Source organism: Bos javanicus, chromosome 6 (assembly GCF_032452875.1).
Source record: "Bos javanicus breed banteng chromosome 6, ARS-OSU_banteng_1.0, whole genome shotgun sequence".
NCBI lineage: Eukaryota > Metazoa > Chordata > Mammalia > Artiodactyla > Bovidae > Bos > Bos javanicus.
In genome coordinates, this window is record NC_083873.1 from 102,158,711 (window position 1) to 102,165,910 (window position 7,200).

The window sequence follows — 7,200 nt, forward strand, 5'->3', positions numbered from 1 at the left end:
TCTCCCGGAGTTTGCTCAAACTCATACCCATTGAGTCAGTGATGCCATCCAATCATCTCACACTCTGTTGCCCCCTTCTCCTCTTGCCCTCAATCTTTCCCAGCATCAGGGTCTTGTCCAATGAGTCAGTTCTTTGCATCAGGTAGTCAAAGTATTGGAGCTTAAGCTTCATCATTAGTCCGTCCAATGAGTATTCAGGGTTGACTTCCTTTAGGACTGACTGGTTGGATCTCCTTGCTGTCCAAGGGACTCTCAAGAGTCTTCTCCAACACCACAGTTCAAAAGCATCAATTCTTTGATGCTCAGCCTTCTTTATGGTCCAACTTTCACATCCATACATGACTACCAGAAAAACTATAGCTTTGACCGTACACACCTTTGTAGGCAAAGTGATGTCTCTCCTTTTTATTTATTTATTTTTTTCTCATTTAAAAATATGGAACGCTTCACGAATTTGCGTGTCATCCTTGCACAGGGGCCATGCTAATCTTCTCTGTATCGTTCCAATTTTAGTATATGTGCTGCTGAAGCGAGCACTGTCTCTCCTTTTTAATACGCTGTCTAGGTTGGTCATAACTTTTCTTCCAAGGAGCAAACATCTTTTAATTTCATGGCTGCAGTCACTGTCCTCAGTGATTTTGGAGCCCAAGAAAATAAAGTCTCTGATGGTTTCCATTGTTTCCCCATCTATTTACCATAAAGTGATGGAACCAGATACCATGATCTTAGTTTTTGAATATTGAGTTTTAAGCCAGCTTTTTCACTCTCCCCTTTCACCTTCATTAAGAGGCTCGTTAGTTCTTCATCGCTTTCTACCATTAGGGGTTGCTGATATTTTTCCTGGCAATCTTGATTCCAGCTTGTGAGTCATTCAGGCTGGTATTTTGTATGATGTACTCTGCAGATAAGTTAAATAAGCAGGGTGATGATATACAGCCTTGACATACTCCTTTCCCAGTTTTGAACCAGTCTATTGTTCCACGTCCGGTTCTGTTACTTCTTGTCCTGCATACAGGTTTCTTGGGAGACAGATAAGGTGGCCTGGTATTCGCATCTCAGCCGAGAGCAAAGGAAATATGGACTAGGTAATGAAAGAAGGGGGTCGTAAATACCAACTATGGCTCATGACCAGTTACAAAATCAAGGACAAGAGGGACTTTGGGTGTTTCCTCTTTGCTTGTTATGTGTATGTGTTTATTTGTTAATGTTAAATATTTTCTTCTTTTTCCTGTTCTTTTCCATACAAGTTTCCGGAGGTTAACTTTACAATTGCTTTTAGTCTTTAGGTAATAGTGGGTTGGCAAAAAAAAGGCCCATTTGGGTTTTTCATTAGGATGTTATGGAAAAACTCTTAAGGAATTTTTGGCCAACACAATAGAATATTTATTAGGATTGTGACTGATTTTGAGCTAGTGTTAAAACACAATTTTTAATTTTTAAAATTGTGATAAAATATGCATAACACAGAATTCATCATTTTAACCATTTTAAAAGGTACAGTTCGGTGGCATCAAACACATTCACATTTTTTGTGCAACCCTCACCACCATCGATCTTGAGGACTTTTTTCATCTTCTCCAACTGACACTCTCTATGCCCTCCTTCCCTCAGCCATGGCAACCACTATGCTACTTTCTATCTCTATGAACTTGACTGCTCTAGGATTGGCTTAAGATATGATTTTTTTGAAAGTTAAGATTATAACTCTCATACAAATATAAAAAGATTATATGTCAGAGGTTTTACTTACCTTATTAATTAATGAGGAAACCAGTAAGATGTTACAGTTAGATCACAGAAGAACTCAACAAAGCACACAGATAGGCAACTAAGAATGCTGGAATGAATTTACAAAAAGATAGAAAATGGTGCAACCACAGGAAGGCAATCAATTGTATTTCACTGGACACAATTCATTTCCATTCCTAAAATTGTTTACATTATTCCTCATTTTCTACAACTTCCATAATATGTGAAACAGTCCAAAAACAATGGAAGGAAAAGAATGCTGTTGCTGTTTAGTTGCCAAGTCGTGTCCAAGGCTTTTGCAACCGTGTGGACTGTATGTGGCCTGCCAGGCTCCTCTGTCCATGGGATTTCCCAGGCAGGAATACTGGAATGGGTTGCCATTCCCTTCTCCAGGGGATCTTCCCAACCCAGGGATTGAACCCATGTCTTCTGCATTGGCAGGCAGATTCTTTAGCACTGACCCGCCCGGGAAGCCCCCGTAAGGAAAAGATAACCAGGAAGAATATTCAATAACTACACACATAAACATTAATGAATATTGACAATATAGCACTGAGTGGGGGGAAAAATGGCTGTGGACTGTCCCAGGTATTCACGTCTTGTTTGCCAACTCCAGTGCCTCCTGGAGATGCACGTTCTGTGAACATTGTGATTTGCCAGCTGGTTCAGTGTTAGGCCTTATCAACAGAGGGCGCTGGAGAGACACCGCAAGGCCCAGCAGAGGAGGTGGCTGCCCTTTCTGGATCTTCCGGTTTCTGTCACGTCTCCTATGGAGACCCAGTGGCACTCACTCTCCAGCAAATCCCACCACTACCCCAGTGGACAGCTTCCAGCTGACCACCCCGATCTGCGGGCCACACCCCAGCTCGGAGCTGCGGCTCTCCAGTGAAATTCTGCCAGCTGGTGAACTGCAACCTCGCCCTCTCGAAGGAGGCCTAAGTCACGGCTGGGGCCAGGGCCTGTTCAGAGTTGGTTCTTCCCTGGAGTATTCTTCCTCAACCTCAGAGCTAGTAGTATTACTTGCATTTTCTATTCCACAGTTGTCTTTTCCCTCTCTCAATAGTCTTATAAACTTTGTTAAAAGTCGAACCACCTTCCCTTAGTTGCTGTTACATTAAATGCTCCCTGATAAATCATTAGTGTGGTTTCTGTGTCCTGACCGATACAACCATAACCATAGTTATTTTCTCCCTATTTATTTATTAAATGCATCACATCTATATAATTACCCTAACAAAAGAAGTACATATTAGTATGGTCTCCTGTCCCTTTCATTTTTCTACCAGAGCATCTATCGTATTAATAATATCCAGGATTTTAGTTTGCATTGTAGTGGATATATTTTTTTCTCTTTTGTTTGGTCCTAGTTGCTTTCTCTTTTTTAAGGTTACAAGAGACTTTACTAAAGTATATAATAGTGTTTAAAAAAATTCTTTATTTATTTTTGGTTGCGCTGTGTCTTCATTAGGAGCCTGGTAGGCTGCAGTCCAGGGGGTCGTGAAGAGTCGGACACGACTGAGCAACTTCACTTTCACTTTTCACTTTCGTGCATTGGAGAAGGAAATGGCGACCCACTCGTGTTCTTGCCTGGAGAATCCCAGGGACGGGGGAGCCTGGTGGGCTGCCGTCTATGGGGTCGCACGGAGTCGGACACGACTGAAGCGACTTCGCAGCAGCAGCAGCAGCAGTGTCTTCGTTGATATTCGCAGCCTTTCCCTAGCTGCAGTGAGTGGGGAGTACTCCTCCCTGCTGTGCACTGGCTTCTCATCGTGGTGGCTTCTCTAGCTGTGGAGCACAGAGGTGTGGGCTTCAGTTGTGGTCCATGGGCTTAGCTGCTCCACAGCTAACTTCCTGGACCAGGGATCAAACCCATGTGCCCTGCACTGGCAGGTGGATTCTTATCCATTGTACCACCAGGGGAGTCCTATAGTATTCTTAATTCTCTTACTTCTGATATCTCTTTTTAATTCATTAATTTATACTGCACTATTTGGCTTGTGGGATCTTCGTTCCTCAACCCAGCATTGAACCCAGATCCTTGGCAGTGAGAACTCAGAGTCCTTACCATTGGGCCACCAGGGAATTCCACTGACATCTCTTAAACACACCAGTTTTCTTTTTTTCCTTCTCATTTCTGTACTTCCTCAAATATATTTTCAATGTGGGTCTTTGTGTGGCATATTTTTTGAGAACTTGTTTGCCTGAGGCTAATATCACTTTTCCTATGCTTTCATTTTTGAATGACACTTTGGCTGAATACAAGACTCTAGCCTCACAATTTTTTCAGTACTTGGTATATATTACTCCTTTGTCTTCCTGCAGCCAGTGTGCTGTTGAGAGGTCTAATGTCAATATGACTCTTGTTCCTTTGTAGATCACATGTCCTCTTTTTCTAGAGAGTTTCAGGGTTTTCTCATAATGTATAGGTCTGGTTTTTCCTTATCTCTTCTCTTTGGCATTTTATGAGCTGAAAGCGTTCATCTTTTCATTGGTTATAAGAAATTTAACTTTTTTTCCCTTCAAATATATCCCCTCTTCCTTGTTCTTTTTAATTTTGTCATTTGAAACTCTTACATAGATGCTGGCACATCGTACTTCTTTTCTTCACATCTCTTTTCTATGTTTTTTTATTTATCACTTCCTGGTAGCTTTTCTATTTGTGAGTTTCTAGAAGAAGCCTGCAAACTGCAGTCCATGGGCCAAATCCAGCTTACCATGTGTTTTTTGTAAATAAAGTTTTATTGGAACAGCCAGACTCAGTCATTTATGTACTGTCTTTTGTGCTACAATGGCAGAATTAAGTAGTTGCAGTGGAGGCCATGTGACCAACAAAGCTTAAAATATTTACCATCTGGCTCCTTATGGAAAACATTTGGCAACCCATAATCTAAAGGGCAGGGATAATTTTGTTCCTTCTGTCCTGAAGACCTAAATGTTCCTTGCCCAGTTTTGGTAAATAAATGAATAGATGAATAGCCTTTGAAAGGCAGATTATTATTTCAAAAGATGAAACAGAAGGATTATTTTCAAAAGGTAGAAACTGAGCATTCTAGCTAAAAAGAACAGAAACAGAGTAAGCAAAGAGAAAGAAGTGAAAATCAGGGGTAGATTTTCAGTAGAGCAAAATATTTAACACAAGCGAAGCCAAAAAGACTGCCTTAAGAATTATTCCAGGTAGTCTTGGGTCTAGAATGGGGAATTGGCCTCTTTGCAATTGCCAGACATGTCATGTGACCAGAAATATGCTTACAGAGGACGCATGTGGCGGCACTGTGGATAGCAGATTAGAGAGAGAGAGGTGGGAAACTGCTCAGAGGCTGCTGGAGTAGTGCAATGAAAAGAAGCTGCCTCAATCCAGGGGTGGTAAGTTTGGAGAGACGAGGCAGCTTGTCAGAAAGCCATCCATTTCAGAATCGCAGACTTGGTCGACACAGGGTCCCACGATATTCTAACTGAATTATTGGGCAAGTTGTTCAGTCTGAGTTCCTTCATCTGTAAAACATGGTGATTCAGTCCGGATGAAACTAGGAAATGAACCCTCCTGCCAGTAGAGAGAATTTAATAGGGGAACTAGTTAAAAGGTACAGACTGGAGAGCTAGCTGTTAGACCCAACCAGGGAAGGTGAGACTACCGAGGGATTAAGCAACTGCAGGAAACAACAAACAGCCACGCCCAAGGCTGGGACTGAGGGGGAAGCATTATTGGAGCCCAGGAGGCACAGTCACTCATCTGGGTCTGTGGGAGATGGTGGTAGGGAGGAGGGGCGGCCTTTGGGTCAGAGAGAGGAACAACACCCTGGAGTCTCCTCTCTTCCTGCCTCCAGGCTCCTCCCAGCGCTATCCATTGGCTCGACCCAACCTAAAGTCCATCTCCCAGCAAGAAGTCTGCAAAAGGTGGTTTGCAAGAATCAACACCCTGTGATTCACAGCGCAGTAGAGGAGGAACAGGGGCTGGATGAGGGAAAAGAGCAACTCACCAGCACACAGAGGGTTCCTGTGAACACCTCGGTTGAGATTACATCCTGAACTACCACACAGTATACAATCAGTGAATGGTAAGTGTTCCTTTTTTTATTACCATATCTTACTTTTCTATCATCAACTTTTACTCTTTTTCCTTTCATTTCAGATGTGTTGAAGTATTTCTAGTTTCTACAACTTACCAGGAAGTCTGTCACTCTGGGACTTGTACGTGTTTGGCTGCACGGTGCCCTCCCCAGTCACACACATTCTCCAACTCCCTCTTTCACTTTATGATCATCCTAGGTTCTACCTCTGGCAGGATGTCTTCCCTGAGTCCACTGGTTTTTGTTAGATGCCCCTGTCTAGGCTCTGAGAGCATCCTTCTGCATGCCTGTCCCATAGCATTGAGCAGTCTCTGTGACAATGATCTACTTATCCTTTTATTGCTCTGTATTAGTTTTCTGTTGCTGCAGAACAAATTATCACAACCTACAAGTCTAAGACAATACCCATTTATTACCTTACAGCTTCTATAAATCAGAAAGCCAGTGTACTTGACCTGGGTCACTGCTCACAATCTTATTGAAGTCAAGGTGTTGTCTGGGTGTATCCTCATTTGGGCTTCCCAGGTAGCACTAGTGGTAAAGAGCTTGTCTTCCAGTGCAGGAGACATAAGAGACATGGGTTCGATCCCTGACTTAGGAAGATACCCTGGAGGAGGGCATGACAACCCTCTTCAGTATTCCTGCCTGGAGAATCTCATGGACAGAGAAGCCTGGCAGTCTATGGTCCATAGGATTGCAGAGATGGACACAACTTAAGTGACTTTGCATGCATGCACGCATCCTCATTTGGAGGCTTAACTAGGGAAAGATCCCTTGCCAAGTTCCTTGGCAGAATTCATTTCCTTGCAGTTGTATGACAGAGTCCTATTTTTTTTTTTTTTTGCCAATTGGAGGCCAAAAACCACTCTCAGTTCCCAGAAACCTCTCTCAGGTCCTTGTTTTATGGCCTTCTCCACAACAGAGAGGGCTTCCCCGGTAGCTCCATTGGTAAAGAATCTGCCTTCAGTGCAGGAAATCTGGTTTCAATCCCTGGGTTGGGAAGATCCCAGAGATTGAGAAGGAAATGGCAACCCACTCCAGTATTCTTGCCTGGAAAATCCCATGGACAGAGGTCAGGCTTGTCCCTTTGAAGCTGAAGAAAAGCATCTGCTATAGTTTTGAACCTCTCTGACTTCCTCCTTTGGCCCTTATATCTTCTTTTTTCAAAGAGCTTGCCTGGTTAGATAAGACTCACCCACACTCAAAGAGAAGAAATTAAACAGCAGATACACAACAGGAGAGGGAATCTTTAGAGCCATCGTAGAATTCCACCATCGGAGACTTCCTTCGTGGTCCAGTGGCTAAGACTTGGTGCTCCCAATGCAGAGGCCCAAGTTTGATCCTTGGTCAGGGAACTAAATCTCACATGCCTCACCAAAACACC

At 43.0% G+C, this 7,200-nt stretch overlaps 1 non-coding gene across 1 annotated transcript; it reads right to left on the minus strand.

Annotated features, from left to right (window-relative positions):
- Nucleotides 1-430: 430 nt before the first annotated feature.
- On the minus strand, nt 431-537 carry LOC133250158 (U6 spliceosomal RNA). Its single transcript, XR_009737262.1, has one exon. It is a non-coding gene; the product is annotated as a U6 spliceosomal RNA (small nuclear RNA).
- Between the last annotated feature and the right edge of the window lie 6,663 nt (nt 538-7,200).